Genomic DNA, 19,320 nt, shown 5'->3' on the forward strand with positions numbered 1-19,320 from the left:
ACATGACCATTAATAACGTTACGTTAGGTGTCATACTTACCTAAACTACACTCTTGTACACGTGTAGTGCAGTCGTTCAGAAACCACCTTCTGGTTCTACATAACTCGCGTTCGCAGAAGAATCAGGGTTAGGGTAGTAGTATTATCAAATAAATCTGTGGAACAAATTAAAGTTTGTTTATTTTGGAATTTCGCACAAAGCTACTCGAGGGCTATCTGTGCTAGCCGTCCCTAATTTAGCAGTGTAAGACTAGAGGGAAGGCAGCTAGTCATCACCACCCACCCACCGCCAACTCTTTTAGCAACGAATAGTGGGATTGACCGTAACATTATACACCCCACGGCTGGGAGAGTGAGCATGTTTAGCGCGACGCGGGCGCGAACCCGCGACCCTCGAATTACAAGTCACACGCCTTACGCGCTTGGCCATGCCGGGCCTTTACAAATTAAAGATTAGAAGCATAACTTTACCGATAAAAGATGTGTCGTTAACTACAATTAAGATTTAGAGAGATAACAGAGGTGTTACAACTCTCAACTCTCGTCGATTTGTTTTAACTTCAGAGACAACAGAGATGGTCTTTATGACGCCATTTGTCATCAGTTGTTCTCACTTTAAAGAGTCAATTTAGATCACTTTATAATGGTCTTTGTCATCAATTTAAGTTTAAAGAGACAATTTAGATTACTTTGGTTTAACTTTAAACAAAAACCAATGAAAAATTTCCACTTTGGTATTCAAAATTGAGACAATTGTCAAAATAACTACAATACATACAAAAAAAATTTTGGTTATCATAGAGCAGAATTTTTAGTTCTGTCCTTGTAACAAGCACCCAACTTTCACGAGGGCTAAATCTGAAGGTTTGATGTAATTTATAAATAGAGCTTTAAGAAATGGAGTTTTAAAACTGTTGTTTATTCAAACATTAGCACATTTAATAAATAAAAAATGATTGTTTGTATTAGCACAATCCGAAAACTTTTCCCCTGCAGTAGCTGCCGTAAAAAGAATCTTTTTTCTTATAAAATGTTCACTTTTTCTAAATCTTTCAGTGCCACACTATCAAAAACAACCCCATGTTTGCTAACCCTAATTACTAAACTTCTCACAGGTTGTAGAGTAGCACGAATGTTCCCTACATGTTGTTTAACTTTTGTTTTCATTTTAAGAATTTAATTCAGATTTATAGAATGACCTCATGTGAATATACAATTAAAATATTTATACAAAACTTTATATCTGCAAATTGTACTGGCCGAAGTACCCATGATATGTAAGGTGAAAAACTTTCGACTACAAAAGTTTGATTTTTCTTCGCAGAGTTCGGTTTCTACTTTAACATCTTGTCTCCTTAGTTACTTTTGCAAATATTCAATAACATAATGGTTCCATTCTATTGTTGGCTTTAACAGTCTGTATTGGTTAAAAGCGTAACAATACTCGTCAATCAATTGTTGTAAATATGTGACGTAATCGAAAGAGAACGTGTGTATGTTTTCTTATAGCAAAGCCGCACCAAACTGTCTGCTGAGTCCACAGAGGAGAATCGAACGCGTGATTTTAGTGTTGTAGATCCGTAAACTTACCGCTGTACCAGCGGGGACCGAACGAAAAGGAAAATGAAGACAGAAATATAAAACAGATAAGTGAGAGATAGTAGTGGGAAAAATCAGAAGATGTTCAAAGTTGAGTTATAAAAAGACAAATTCTCCTTTAAAGGTAGTTAACAAATTATACCTAGGTTATAAATAAAGGGTAGTTTTAGAGTAGGTGTGTCAAAACAGTTTTAGTTTACTATGTTTGATGTTCCATGTTTGTGTAGGAAGTGTTCTGTTAAGAACCACTCAATAATAACATACCATTACGTCACAGTTTAGCTTATCAGATTTGTCTAAAGACTCTGTTGGTTTGTTTGAATTTGGCTAAATGCTACACGAGGGCTATCTGCTATAGCCGTCGATAATTTAGCAGTGAAAGAAAAGAGGAAAGGTACCAAGTGATCACTACTCACGAAACACTGTTTTACAAGGAAATAATTGGATTGACCGCTACTGCATACCGCCCAGTCACGAGTCATAGCCCATTGTATAGCTTTGTGCTTAATTCAAAACAACAACATCCTACCTAAAATTGTTATTTTAACTAAAATAACTACCTGATCAAAATATTGCTTGTTGTTGTAAACTCTACCACATTATCAATGCCCCATAACTGAGTGTCACCCAACGTGAGAAAATGTTCCATACACAGCTGAGAAAACTTAAGACTCCTACGAAAATTAGGGCCTAATAGGCCCCAGAGCAACTTGAAAGGTTATTAATATTAGGCTAATAATTTTGTATTTAAATGAAATTGCCATTAACTGACCCTATCCCTTTGTATTTTAAGGAGCAATAAAATTTTGACTTTTCAGACATTTGCGAAATAATATTTAAAAAATTTTTAAACATCCACTAAGGGTATTTTGGGGCCTATTAGGCCCCAGATCGAAAAACATAAAAATAACTTTATTTATTTCCTGAATAATTCTAGAACAGGCCTGGGCAACCGAAAAAAGCAAATTATATTATTATTTTACAACTTCTTTTCAAAAGATTGATATTTAGGATAATAACTCTACTCCAACAATAATTTTAGACGGTCCTGATTATTGCCTAGTTTGCCCACGCCTGTTCTAGAACATTCTAGAAACTTTACAGAAGCATTTAGAATAATCTAGAATATTCTAGAAGAATCCACAAATCCTATATATGTAGGAGCTGAAATCTTCAAACCGTGTCAAAAATGATATTTCTTGATGAAGCTGTACATTTACTGACAAAACCTTTTGACGATGAAAGTGAACATGATAGTCGAAGACTACTCTGAAAGTTGTGATGATGATACTTCTGAAGCCGAAAATGATGAACAAATCGCTCCGTACCCTTCTGAAAGTGAAGAAAGTAACCAAGAAGATCTTACTACGATGCAAGTGAACGAACTTTTGTCCAAAGATAAGAATTTTAGTTATTCAACAACACCTTCAAGGATCAACAGGAGAACCGCAGCTCTCAATATATTCAATGGTAACCCAGGCATTACAAGGCAAGCTGCTCCAAGAGTCTCTACACCATTCAAAACATTCAAAATTTTTATTTCTGATAATATGATGGAACAGATCATTCACTCAACAAACACCGTCATGAAAGAACCAATTTTTGAAGAAGACCTCTGGAAATGGATCGCAGCTAATCTTTTCCTTGGAATAAGCAAATCCAAAAATGCATCGATAGACGAAATGTTTTCAACCGAATTCGGTTTGCCATTTTTGCGAACACTGATTACACAAGACAAATTCAAAAAAATGTGCTCAAAAATCAGATTTGACATCCACTCTCAAAGAAATAGAGAAATCAAAGATGCCGCCATCTCTGGAGTCTGGAAGTTTTTCATTGAAAATTGCAAAAACTGTTACAACCCAAGCGAATACCTGACAGTGGATGAACAACTATGTAACTTCAAAGGAAGAGTTAGCTTCAGAACATACATTCCGACAAAGCCATGCAAATACGGAATAAAGATTTGGTGCCTAACAGATGCAAAGATGTTACCTCCTCAACGCTCAAATTTATATTGGAAAGGTTGGAAATACGGCAGAAACAAATCAAGGAGAAAGAATAGTCAGATAATTGAGTCTTGGAAAAGGAAGGACAATAACGACAGATAATTTCTTCACAACAATGACACTTGCCAAGTACCTACGAACAAAAGAACAGGACTTGTTGGAATCATACGGAAAATAAGAACCTTCCTGCCTCCTGAAATAAATGCAAAATCTAGAGAGTTATCACCAAAGTTTTTCTACCATGACGACATCACTCTTCTCAGGCACTCAGACAAACCAGGAAAATATGTGCTACTACTGAGTTCTCAGCATCAGTCTGGTGAAGTAGAAGAGAATGGAAAGCCCGAAATCGTCAATCTTTACAATGCAACAAAGGCAGGTGTCGACACTCTCGATCAACTGGTGAGGTATTATACAACAAAGAGGCGATCAAAGCGCTGGTCAGTCTGCATATTCTATAACATTCTAGATCTTGCTGCGTACAATGCTTTCATTCTATACGAAAGAAGAGAATTTATACGGCAATTGGTGCTTGAAATCAAAGAAATTTACTGCAAAGATAATGACAAAACAACCTCATGTGAACCGCCTGCAAAAGGGCAAAAGAGGACGATGCCATTTGTGCGGCAGATCAAAAGATAGACAGTCGAAAATTGTTTGCTCAAATTGTAAAAAAAATGTTTGTCAGAGCCATTCTAAAGTTGTTTGCAATGAATGTTGCTAAATCACTGTGTTTCTATTGGGAAAATATATGGGGCCTGATAGGCCCCAAAACCACTTTATTGGATGTAAATATTTTTTTCGTAGGAGTGTTAAAAATTGAAATGTCGTAAACATTTTAGTAATGATAATACGATACTAGGTGAGCCATCACAGTGTATTAAGTTGTTGTGGGTTACATAATTATAATTATCAAACTTTACTAAAATCACGAACAAAAGCAAAGTTAATTAATAATACAACAACATAGTATAGGCTGTATATTAACAACTGTAGCATGTTACAATATTGAATAAAAATATTTTGGTAAATTCAATATATAGAATTACGTCATATTTTTTAATTTTACTATAAGATGGTGTTTATATCTGTATTCTGTAACTATCTACAGAAACAATAAATACATTAGGGTATATCTATCAAATGGCACCACAAACCAAAATCTATTTAAAAATTCCCACATTTGGTATTCTATATTCATACAATTATAACACTAAATACGATACGTATAACATTCCTTTGTTTAAGCTCGATAGAATGTTAAGTACCCTCCTTGTGACAAGAACCCAGCTTTCACTTGGACTAAACCTGAAAGTTTGATTGTATCTTTATTGATGTAACTTATAGTTATAAGAAATGGTGTGTGCTTTCTTACAGTGAAGCCAAAGGGAATCCAACCCCTAATTTAAGCGTTGTAAATCCGGAGACATACCACTGTACTAGCGGGGTGCTTTAAGAAACGCAGTTAAAAAAATAAAACAAACTTGTTTTTATCAATAAACAGTAGCAAGTTTAACAGATAGAAAATGACCGTTTCTATCAACAGACTCCCAACAATTTCATTATTGTCTTTCTCAGTTTGTATTGAGCAATACTTGTCAATCAATTGTTGTATATATATGACGTAAGGAAAATAAAGACAGAAATATAAAACAGACAAGTGAGGGATAGCAGTTGGAAAAGACAGAAGATGTTCAAAGTTGAGTTATAAAAAACAATTTCTCCTTTAAACTTTTTCAACAAATTGTACCTAGAGCATGAATAAAGGGTCGCCCTTCGCGATTACGTGTATAACCGTTTGTTGGTGTATATCTCAGAGGAAAAAGTTTGAGATGTGACAAGTCATACATGTCGTCTGTAGATTTATATATATGTGTGTGTATACATATATATATATATGTATTATCCAGTCGTAATATGTGAAAAATAAAAATAGAAAGAACCACAAAATGTTTTATGATTAGATTAAAATACATAAATAGGTACTATTAAGAAACAAACATATAAAGTTGAAAGAATACACAAGTTACTACCAGTGACAAAAACAAATTGAGTTATTTTGCAATACTCTAGAAAATTTGTTAGGGGTGCGGGGCACAAAAAAGGTTGGGAATCACTGCTCTAAAGTAAGTGTGTCAAAAGGATGTCAGTTTTCCATGTTTTATGTTCCAAGTTTGTGTAGGAAGTGTTCTGTTAAAAGCCACTCAACAATAACATACCGTTATGTCACATTTTAAAATGTGAATGACAGTGTAATTAATTCCTAACAAGCTAGTGTAGAATATTCTGTTTGTTGTTAACATTATTCATACCTGTTATTTCGTTATTTAAAAAATGTTGAGCTCTGTCTTCGTCCGAGGTTTTCAAACTTAGCGCGAGAAAAAGATACCATAAACAGGAGACAAGGATAAACTGTTGGAAAGACACTACGGCTCACGATATATATATATAATAGTAGTATATAATGTCCAATCATATTCAGATGTTGATGACGGCTACTTTCAAAGTCGATCTTCATTGGTTGTTGTTCAGATCGAAGTCTGTAATATCATAGAGTTGTAAAATATAAAGTTTATAGCAAATAAACCACAAAGAAAACTGTAAGAAAACCAAAAGATGAGTAATTAGTATGTGAAGTAATAAACATTTATTAACAAATACAATCATAGGATTTGGTATTATGATTTAAAATTAATAGGTAAATTGTCTACTGGAGAAACACGTTATAGTTTAGATATTAAACAGTCCCCCGCAAGTACAGCAGCAAGTATACAGACTTACAACGCTAAAATCAGGCGTTTGATTCCCCTCGGTGGACTCAGCAGATAGCCCAATGTGGCTTTGTTCTAAGAAAATACACATACGTGCATGTTAACAAACATGAAAGTCTGGATTGGTTTATTACTTCTTTGTGACTTACACTCACTAAATGTTACAAAATTATAATGTATGTCTGAGTAAAACTGTTCATACAGATTTATAATTATTTTTTACTTAAAGTTTAAAATATGATATGTTGATGCGCACTCAAAACCTGAAAGATGCTCACAAGTTGTGGAAGGATAAAAATCAGGTGTAGTAAAAGATCAAAAGGTTAAAAAAGATACATTGCAGTAGATGATTAGTAATGGTTATTTTATAACTCACAAATTACGTTTTAGTTCCAGATTAGTTTTAACCCCATATCATACACACAAGATTTCTTCTGACTAAAGTCATCCGAATTTCTCTTAACTCGAAGCTTGTATATATTTTATACGTATGAAGACCGTATGGTCTGCTATACTGACGAAACCAAACCAAATAGTAAGAGCTATTAAACATTTGGAACTTTCCAAGAAAACAATAAAAAAGTTGTCTACCCCCTATTCTTCCTTGACAGAAAATTCTACCTTTTCTACTTTTTATAAATTTATGTTTAGATTCATCCTAACCTTCTGAGCCCTAAAGAAATATTTTAAAAGAACTATCACTGAATAAAAATATTCAGGTTATATCATCCAATAGTACCATTGTTATTCTTACCCGAAATGACCACTTTACCAAATTTAATATCCTTATCAATGATCCTTAAATTATTACTTAAGGAAACATTCCAAAGATGACCAGATGATTAAGGCGCTTGATTCGTAATCTGAGGGTCACAGGTACAAATCCCATCACACCAACCATGCTCGTCCTTTCTCCCGTGGGTTCGTGATAATGTTACGGTCAATACTATTATTTGTTGGTAAAAGAGTAACCGAAGAATTGGTAGTGGGTGGTGATGACTGGTTGCTTTCTCTTTCGTCTAACACTGCTAAATTGAGGACGGCTATCGAATATAACCTTCATGTATCTTTGTGTGAAATTTCAAAATCAACAAAAATGCTTGAGAAAACTTAGTAACAAAAGTGTTGTAGACATTTGTCTGATGATGAGAAGACACCGTGTAAACCATCACAGTATATTAAGTTGTTAGCATAATTGTTGTAAAAATAATTATTATAAATTTACTAAGTAAATGCAAAGTTAATTAATAATACAAGAACATAGTATCGGCTATGTATTACCAATTGGAGCATTATATAGTGTTGAAGATATATATGTTTGGTAAGTCCAATATAAAGAATTAATAACGTCACATTTTCTAATCTTACTATAATATGGCATGTATATCTGTATCTATCAGTGTATGTGACCGAAACAATAAATAAGTTATGGCATATCTATCAAATGGCACCACAAACAAATATCTATTTAAAATTTCCACTTTTGGTATTCTAGATTTAGACAATTACAAAATAAGTAGGATACGTATAAAATTCCTTTGTTTGTCACAAATATAATTTTAAGTATTCTTCTTGTAACAAGAACCTGGACTGAACCTGAAGGTTTGATTATATTTTAATGATGTAATTTATAAGTATAGTTTTAAGAAAAGAAAAACTGGTGGGTTTTCTTTAACAAAGTGTAGCACATTTAAGAGATACAAAATGACTGTTTGAATCAGCACAACCTGAACACTTTTCCCCTGCAGTATTTGCTGTAAACTGAATCTTTTTTTCAGAAAATTTTTACTTTTCAAAGTTTTCCAGTACGACGTGATGTAAAACAGCCCAGTAATCGCTAACCTTCTCATAGGTTGTAGAGTAAAGTAAATGTTACCAGTTGTCTAACTTTTGTTTCTCATTTCAAGAATTTAATTCACATTTAAAATATTTATGCAAAACATTATACCTACAAACTGTAATGGCCGAAGAACATGGGGAATACGTGGTGAGCAACCTTTGACCATAAAGATTTTGTTCTTTCTTCGCACAGTTCGGTTTATATTTTAATATTTCGTCTCCATAGTTACTACATACAGATATTTAATAGTATCGTGGTTCAACTTTATTGTTTTGTCTCACAATTTATATTGGTTAGAAGTGAAACAATACTACTCAATCAATTATTATAAATTACGTAATGAAAGAAAGGGAAAATGAAAGAGAAATATAAAACTGAAAAGTGAAGATTTTAAAAGTAGAGTTATACAAAAGACAGTTTCTCTTAAACTTAGTTAACAATTTGTACCTAGAGTGTAAATAAAAGGGTCGTTCTTCATGCTCACGAATGTAACGATATGTTGGTGTAAATCACAGAGAAACAAGTTTAAGATGTTTCTCGTCTGTAGATTTATTCTGCATATACAAGTTTAAACGTATATATATGTTTGTATTACATGAAATATAAAAATAAAGAGAACCACGATTGTTTTCTGATTAGTTTGTTTTAGCAGCATCTATTTCTGTGTTTTAAAGTTGAAAGGATACACAATTTTCTAGTTATGATAAAACAAACTGTAATATTGTGTGATACTTTAAGTGTTAAAGTAAAAGAAACAATATCAAATGTATTGTTATTGTGTGTTGTTTTTATGTTTTGAACATCGGTTTAATTACATGTACCGTCCATTGTATCTGTTTGTTTTGTATTTATTTCGTTAACGGGTATAGCTTCCATTGTATTTATCTTTTTTAAGATCTTTTGTTTACTGTAAGATAGAAACTTTAAATTGTTTTAGTTTTTTATGTTTTATGTTTCGTTTATATTAAATGTTCTGCTCGGGTGGTTTTGTGTTGTCCATACGTGTATAATGAACTGATGTGTTCTGAGATGTGAAAAGGTCTTCATACGTACACAGACACACATAAACTGGGTTTCATGTATTTAGTTACGTGTTATTGGGGAAAAACAAACACATTTTTTTAAATCCGTGATGACGAGAAAAACAACTTGTAGAGAAAAGTACATATTTTAAAATGGCTGGTATTGGTTGATAAATTTAGTTATGTAGAGGAGCGAACAACTTTTCGACCTTTTCGGTCATCGTCAGGTTCACAAAGAAGAAAAAAAGAAGTAACTGACCAATAGCTGACCACATGTTTGAAGGGGTTGTGTAAATATAATCAAACATCTAAGCATGCCCTCTACAGAAATAGATGCTACTAAAACAAACTAATAAAAATTTTGTGGTTCTCTTTATATTTATAATCAAACATCTAAGCACGCTCTTTACATTCCTACACTCAATTACACAACACTTGTAGCACTTGTAAGTACTTAGGGTGCTCAACTAGCAACCTATGGGTCACGTGCTGTAGTGTGAGTTTTGATATATAAGTGTAACATTAAATACTACATACATACCATTAGTCGGTCTTTGAAAGTGAATTAACCTATTAACGACTCAATGTATCCCAAATTAAAACGGGCCCGGCATAGCCAGGTGCATAAGGGTAATCTGAGGATCGCGAGTCCGGATCCCCGTCACACCAAACATGCTCGCCCTTTTAGCCGTTGATACGGTACGTGATGATTTACTGTACTATTGACTATTTGATAGCATTTGTTTGAAATGTAAAATGTTAAACTGCAGATGGAGATTTGTTTGAGAATATATTGAACATTAATAGCTGCCGTGTAACGACATTATGTATGTATAGTAAAGTAAAACTATATACAAGACACAACTTCCTTTACGTGAGTATAACAAGTACGACAGCAGTCTTTCAAATGAAACATGTAAGACTAAAATGTCACTATAAATATTTCTTCGTGTATTTTAAAGTAATTATTATACGATGTGTGTAATAAATTTGATATTATGTGTATTGATTTATTTACTACTTCTCTTCATATATAATATAGGGGTTGGCTACTTGAAAACACCGTTTGTTTAGAATTAAACACAAAATTACATGGGGACCACGGGTATCGAAACTAGGTTTCTAGCGTTATAAATTCATAGATGCACCGCTGTGCCACTAGAGGTGACCGAGTGTATAATGTAGAAAGAATTTCAGTATCTATATGTTACATATAAATATATTTATGTGTTATGGGCTGATAATTCTTCTTTCACCTCATATTTAACATTTTTAAATGGGTCGTTTTGTACTGCTTTTATTTTTACATATTTTTATATGTGTATAGTCTTAGTAATAAACAAACAAAGGGTTTAAAGTGTTTTAACTGACTTGAATATTTACTATTTAAGGTGTTTTCGTCGTCACATTCTATACGGTTTTGTTGTGATCCATTTTATGAAACACTTCTGTGGTTCATGATAAAATTTGTTTATTATGATTTTGTTGGCTCTCTTTATTTATACTGGTTTCTATTTCTCTCTTAATCCAATAATATAAAATTAAAAATCTCCCATTATGCACCATATCTTCATTGTCACTCAAATCAGAAATCAGTACAATATAAAAATACAATACTAGAAACATTGCTTTACGTGTATCATTTATGCAGCTGACCAACTGTAGTACAATTAGAAGTAATGTATTGCTGTCTTTTCTTTCCCTCCGTAGCTTCCTGGTTTATCAACACATACTTGATTATTCTATTATTCTCCGTGAAGAAGACACTATATGTATTATTTTTACACTGTTCTGTCTGAAGAAGTACAGAATTTTATTAAAGTTTCATTTTTCAAATGAATTTAAGATTGTATATGTTTTAGTATGTGTGTTACTAAAATAAAGTCTCGTCCTCTAATTGGAATAAAGCTTCTTGGTGTGGTAATTTTATTTTTATGTAATATTATCTGTCGTACGTTATGCAGGTGCTCTACAAACTTCACCCCTACATCACTTACTAGTAAGGTTGGTATTGAACCCTGGATACCCTGTACAATGGTCAAGTGGTTTGCTTACTGAGATAACGTACTGGATATTCAATAACTAAATACAAAGTCATTGGACAGTTTCCTATTCTATGTTATGTATCTATAAATTGTATATTAGTTGTCTTCTACTCGTTATGGTACGTCAACCTATATCCATACAGGATTTTAAAATATTTAGCGTTTCCGCTATTAATTTATCTTTCTTAATTACTCAGTAGATAAATCGTTTAAAATACTAAAAACAAATATCGAGTCCAATCTATCGGTTAGTTCGTCAACTGTATTTGATAAATGTCAGTTTTGGAAGATTATTCCCCCATCAGCTACCTTGAAAATACATCAGCGATATATCTTTAATACCTTTGAAATTCAAACTGTACTTATATTCAACATCAATGGTTTCAAGCTCTTGAGTAACAATAATTTATCTTTATTAACCATTTTATGATAACTAATTCTGATGTTCTATCGACGTGGTTTGGTTTGAATTTCACGTAAAGCTAAAGGTGGGCTATCTGCGCTACCCGTCCCTAATTTTGCAGTGTAAGACAAGAGGTAAGACAGTTAGTATCTGTTTGCTCCATTCACCCACTACATCCTCACTTAAAATAAATAAGTCGTGTAACAACACGTACTGTCAGTCGAAGTTCCAACAGTTGAGCTAAACCAACCACTCGGCCTGCCTTCTCACCGTTACGTGATTGGTGAAGTCTTGGAGGATATTGTTGGAGTAACTAACAACAGGTGGGTTAAAATAAAGAAAGAATTTGAGGTAGAGAAGTTAGTTTAAGGTTCTATAGGTAGGGTAAGTAGAAAATAAAATTAAATAAGTAACTGTGGCTACTGCTGGCATAGACACCACTACTACTAGAAGGGCTGATGATAATGTGGAAGCTGTGTCAGATCCACTTACTCAAGTAGGTTGTGAGGCACTGGACACTACTACTACCAGAAGGGCTGATGATTATGTGGAAGCTGTTTCAGATACACCCACTCAAGTAGGTTTGTAAGGCACTACACACTTAACGGCACGATACCTTTTTTCACTGTAAGCTCGACGAGGATGTCGAAAGTTTTATAGATGCATTAAATGAAGCTGTTAGAATATCAGGTTAGACTGATGCACAGAAATCAGACATTTTGTGACTGAGAACAGCAGGAAAAGCAAAACGTTTCATTGAGGCATTGTGTGAAACTGTAGATTTTCAGTTTTTAATACGTATGCTGACAGAGGAATATGGTAAACGAGAAACGCCAAGCACAATCATGGCACAATTACGAAATATGAATCAAGAAAAAGGCGAGTCTGTTCGAGTGTTTGGACATAAGCTACAAGAGCAAGGTAATAGATTACATAGAACTTAAATTATATGATGATCCAAGATACACTAAAGTCTGAGTATGAGCGAAGGTCGCTTAGCGATAGAGCTCAGGTGATGTTAATGAATCCAATACCCAACGAGCAACCTTATTAGATTTAATCGAGAAAACAAGAGAGCAACAGATATACAAACACAAGCAGTCTGTAATAAGTATGATAAGTAAGAGTATGAATGAAACAGTAAACTGGCGAAACGGACAAAATAAGTGCGAGGACTTGCAGTGTTTTAAGTGTGGTAAGGTTAGCCACATAGCAAAAAATTGTTTAATAAAACAAACTGAGCCTGTAAGTTGTTTAACTGTTGTATTTTAGTAAGGATTTTACAGCAAGGGTTAATTCAGAAGTATAAGATCTTAGTTAGACGACATCTTGTTAAGATAGAAGATTTGTTATCAAGATTAAAGGATATTAAAGATAACGTTTAGATTTCAGATCTGACTCAGCAGAAACGTAATTTAATAGATGCAGGTGGAAATGTTCTGAAAGTTTTGTTTTGAACCACAACCACAGATGATTTACGTGAATTAAACAAGAAAGTAGACCATCAAAGACAAGTATCCAGAGAAATGATTCATTTAATAGGTGGACAGATGACTATAATGAATTCATTAAACCAGACACTTGAATTACATGAACAGGAAATTAAAAGCGTGTCTAGATAGAGCATTAGTAAATATTACAAACAGTTTGATACATACTAGAATAAGACAGACTGAGTTTCATAAGGCAGGAATTGTAATGTTAGTTTTCAATTCTAGAATTAATAATTTCAGTTGAAAATAGTGGGACTGAGTTAGCTAAGTCAGTACAAGCATTGTGTGTAACTGTAGACAGAAAGTTGAGTTCATACTTTATAGCTCCAAGTATATTATAAAAAGTATTAGACGATATTGAAAGTGAGTTACCTCCGTACTTACAATCTGTAATTCCTACACATAGTAAAGAGATTTACATGTATTATAGTTAAGCTGATGTAAAAATAGCCGCAGTAAAGTATACGTAAAGAATGTTCATAGAGATACCTTTGAAAACAAACGATAGAATGTTTAAATTATATAAAATTATACCCTAATCATTAGCATTAAGCCATTCATTAGCTCTAACTTCTATGTTGACCCAACTTCAGTAATTTATTTAGTACCCGTTATGACTTGAAGTTATGCAATATTAACAAGACTGTCCAAGGGTGGAGGTCCATTTTGGGCTGTAGTTTAGCCAGTTTACCTGAACTGAGTCATTGTTTGTGGCTCTTAACATTTTTATAATATATCCATTTTTCATCTCCAGTCACTAACATGTCCAAAAAAGGTGAGTTACGTTCACACGAGTGCAGAGAAGTGCAAATGTTCATTCATGCTCTAAGGTTGGCTTCCAAGTTGTTGCAGATGACAGTGAACTGTTGAATTAAGCTTCTGTGCTAGTTCTTCAAATGCTACAGCACAGTCTTCATCAAGTGCAGCCAGCAGCAAATCATCATTAAACTTAAGCTGTAGTCACCTGATATAAACTTCTGAAACTACGTTCGACGTTTACTTTCATTGAGAGAATCCGCACCATAAACACCTTGAATGTTGTTTTGTGGTTTCTGCTGCCTTTTTAAACTCATAAAACATCGTATACCTCCTCAGACACATCCATCTTCGTAAGGGTTTATTTGATTAATGATCTGAAACAGTAGCGTTGGGATAGTTTCTTTTATTTGTCTGAACATTTTCATACACGTTCTACTACATATTTTAGTAATTAAAACCTTCTACAAAGACAGAAATTATGATGCACTTTCTGTATTGAAATTTCGGGCATCACTTATGAGATGACTTGATAAATTATGAACAATTTTATTTAGTTTATAATGAATAACAGACAATATTTAAATCATGTAGGATTACTTTTAAACAAACATTAAGCTGACTGTACAAGATAAAAGTTCTTCCGTTAAAAAAGAGTCCACTGTGAACAAAATCAAACAAATAATTATTAAAACGATACAAAACACTGTTGTTCTGTATAGTGAAACAATCATTAAGAAACTCTTACTTTACCTGACTTAACATATATAAATATATGGACACATAACTTGTCAGTTGATTTGTTATCTAGAGATACTTATATGTATGTGAATTTGGTATTTAGTTGAAACTTCAAAGTATGAACAAGTGTGATGTAGTGTGTGGTTCAGTTCTTTGTTTATTCAATAAAATGTATTCCTGAAGTTCATATGTATATCATTATATAAAATTTAATGCGAAATTTATGTTGTTGCTATAGATTTAAGTATTAGTGCACAGTTGGTACAATGTATACAAGGAGGTTGGCATACATATTTGTAATCTTTTCTATAAAATGTGTCTACTCTGAGTGCATGCTTACATAATCTCAGACATTTTGTGCTAGTTCAAACATCTGAGAACCTGTTTGAATCAAGTGCCAAAGAAATTTAATAAGATTTTTTATCTTATTTGCATCATGGCACATTTCAGGCTAAATTTGTTTCAAAAGTTGTTACATTTTCCTCCTCAGACCTTTGCTCTTTTGCTCTGTCAAAGCCTCCATCACTTGAAAAATTCTAATCAAGAGTGGCGATCGCTCTATTGTCCTGACCTCTTTCAGTTTATTTTCTTGTTTTGTTTTTTGTATTTTTTAATTTCGCGTAAAGTTTTGTTTGTTTGTTTTTTGGAATTTCGCACAAAGCTACTCGAGGGCTATCTGCGCTAGCCTTCCCTAATTTAGTAGTGTAAGACCAGAGGAAAGGCAGTTAGTCATCACCACTCACCCACCCACTATTGGGCTACTCTTTTACCATCGAATAGAGGGGATTGATCATACCATTATAACACCCCTGCGGCTGAAAGGGCGAACATGTTTAGTGCAACGAGGATTCGAACCCGCGATCTTCAGATTATGAGTCGAACGCCTTATCTCATCTGGCCATGCCGGGCCTCCGACCTGTTTCAGATAAAGCGGTGTTTCAACAAACTGTCATGACCTGATCTGTGATATCATAATATTCAAGCAAACTGTAAAGTCTAACTGGTTACTCATGACCTTTTGAAGAAAGTATTATTCCAAGAAGTAAGTCAATTACAAGCAATTAATTTGACTGTCAAGCCCAATATTCGTTGTTAAATGAGTAATTCATGAGGTCGGGGGGTGATAACTAGTTCCTTCTCTGTAGTCTTAATTGCTAAATTCGGAACGAATAGCGCAGATAATCCTCTTGCATGTTTGTATGAAAAACAAAATAAATCGTTTATACCTTCCCAGTGTATACTTACTTCTGGAAGAATATGCAACATGTGATGATATTCTAAATTTATATATATTATTGTTAAAGCTTCCGATAAAAAGTTGAATTATTATTAATTTATCGTTATTATGAGTGACAGAAAAACTAAAAGTACTCTATGATTTTTCTTTATATCACGTTACCATTTCATTAATCTCGCTGTTTTTTGGCAAGAATATCTGACCTGAGCGCCTCTAATTATGTTCAGGATTTCTCAAGTCCTGTTACACATGTCGTCGAAACGCTCAGTGTAAAAGACCCTGTATTAGCATTCATATTTTCATTTGCTATCTAACTGTCCTTGCGTTAATTTTATTTTTACTGAATATATGTATGAATGTTGTAAATTTATCGAATTTAATTAATTAATTAATCAAATGTTTAATCCGTGAATTCTAAAACATATATTTTAAAGTGTTGTCATGTAGCAACAAACTGATCCACAAAAGAAAAGTCCGAGGCTTTAGGTTTGTGTGTGACCCCATAACTACAAGAGAAAAAAACCTAGAAACTTAAAATTTTGTACACATACTACATGAGGTATTATTACTTATCCACGTGTGTGCACATCTTTTCAATGAGAAATATGGTGAGAAACTACAGAGTAAAGAAGAGTAACCACCATAACACCAAGAATAAAGAACCTAGACACCGCGATGTTGTACCCACACTGAAGGTGTGCACCTAGGTATTACATATCCACGTGTGTGTGCAAATGTCTGACAAAATATTTTTATTATGCAAATTAGCGAAAACCACATAGAAAGAAATGCCAGCGTCATAGTTAATCAACAGTATTATAAAACTGTTTATAGTAAATGGCATCATTTAGTCTTGAACTTCGGCTTAACGTTGATCTAAAATTACAAGAATTTGTTTTCAAGACTAAAATATGTTTTATAATAAAAGTCATATATAGAATCATTTTAAGCAAGAGATGGCGCTAACGTAGCAGTTCGGATGAAAATACACAAACTGTTTTAGCTCATTTATGATCGAGATTTAAATACGTAAGAGAGTGTAAACCAGAGTCTATAGGTTCAACATTAAGGACAACTATACACCGATATTCCTTTTGTAACTTTGTGAGAATTTCCAAACAAAGAAACAAAACAATATTTAGAGATAAAACGTCAAACTTTTTTCCAGCAGTAACACCTGGAGAGAACTTTTACAACATACAGTTTTGTGTTTCTGGTACAAGGCATGGCTTTTTCACTAAAATTAACAAAATCAATATATCTTTAGAAAGTTCTCTTGCCTCCTAGTGGCACAAAGATATGACTGCGAATTTCCAACGCTAGAATCCGGGTTTAGATATATGTGGTGGGCAAAACAGAGATAATCCATTATGTAGATTTGTGCTTAACTACAAATAAAGAAGAACTAGAATTGTTTTCATATGAGACATAAATATATTTCCCGAAAAACATAATAAAAATCACGTGATCCTTTTCTAGCCTTTCTGTCAGTCAAACACCATCAAATATTACAAAATATTTGAAAAGAAAGTTGTCAGATGTGGTTGAAGTACACGCTGTTCACCTACACACAACTAATTAACATATTTAAAATATGGCATCTTGCTTGATGTTTATTTGTTGAATTTCTCAAAACCTATATCGATGCTATTTGCGCTAAATCTGAAAAGACAAACTATAGTGGAGGCAGATAGTTCACATTACCACCCTATTCCGTTTCTTGTCAGACTAAATAGTAGGATTTCACCTTCACTGTTGTAATAAAACATGTGTCCAGTGTGTGGAGCACAGCTGGTCTGGACGATGACGAAATGAATACCACAAAACATTCGTTCCAGACATGGTCATCATAACCACCATGGGTCACTTTGTTACTTACAGCAAGGCTAATTCATTATTTTGTTCCTTATGAAAGTAAGGTAATATTCAAACGACTGCCATAAATCATTTTAAACACTGCCTTGTGTTGAACATCATTTTAATCACTTTCTATAAAAACAAACAAGAAACATCTTTCACTCTCACCACTGGTGGCTCAGTAGTAAGTATTCAGTATCATGACATTAAAACCAGGTTTCGATGATCCTGGGATGTAAAACACAACTAGCCATTCTGTAACTTTCGTAACAATCAAATAAATCCAATTATCACATACCAGTATTAGTCATATTATATCTTTTAATAATGCACTTTATTGATGAGCTCTGGACTGAGTGAAACGCGTCGTGTCCAATAGATACGACCGAATTAGTGTGATTTGAATACTATTATTATGTATCCTTTTAATTGTTGAAACTTTCCACAGGACTGGCTATAGAATATAGTATTATAAGTGTGGTAGGTTTAACGTTCATGTCTGATGACAAGTACATTAATTATAATAATGCTTCGCCAACATGATCCATAAATTAATTCATTCGTGATTTATGATTGACGTTTACAATCAACAAGAAATTGAATAAACTTTCACCACACGTAAAACCGTCGCTTACATTCAGATTAATACAATTTTAACTCCTTGATATTTTCACTGTAAAGTTTCACCGTGTATTATTTTTATACCAAGTAACGCTTTCTGTTAACATTTTACAGAGGACAATTTAAAGTTACTCATTCTAGTTTGTATGATCGATTTAGTATGTGGAAACATTACAGGAGTTCACCTACTAGATAGAGATGGTAATTTCAGAATTGTGGCTGCTATCAGGAGAAACGGTATGTGTTATAATTAAACTGGCTATATTAATGACAATATCCGGGAAAATCCAGGTAATATCGCCACACACACAATATCTCAAGTTCCTGTTCGTCAGTATTTTGTAGTCACATAACTCGTGTTTGTGTTCACTCATTAAATAAATAAATAAAAGGAATTTAACTGACTAAGTTACTGATCACCCAGCACTTGTTATTCATGTCATGTTTTCTTACTGGATAAAAGTGTACAGTGTTGTTGTTAAGGAGAAACTGTAACCATTTCAAAAGGCTCAGATATTCTGGTTCTGGAATACACCAGAAAACAGTGAAAGTGTGTGTTAGAAATAGAATACAGGAAATTGAACATTGTATCTTAGTTGTCACACGTTTAAAGACACACACACTATAATCATAAATTTAATACATCTATAACACTAAGTAAATAGCAATAAACAAACATTTAATTCGTTGTTAAAACTTAATCATGTGTTGCAAGGTGTGCAGCTTACACGAACTTTGTGTACAGTGTACCTGTTGGACAGATATCCACTAACATGATCATTGATATCAGTATGTCTGTGCATTTACATGTTTGAAACAGTTAACTAACACGTCACGTGGTTAGTATTGTTTTAGCTAAGCACAAAACTACAGATTGGGCTATCTGTGTTGTGCCCACCACATGTGGGCAAACACAGGCTTTCAGC

Source organism: Tachypleus tridentatus, chromosome 1 (genome assembly GCF_004210375.1).
Source record: "Tachypleus tridentatus isolate NWPU-2018 chromosome 1, ASM421037v1, whole genome shotgun sequence".
Lineage (NCBI taxonomy): Eukaryota > Metazoa > Arthropoda > Merostomata > Xiphosura > Limulidae > Tachypleus > Tachypleus tridentatus.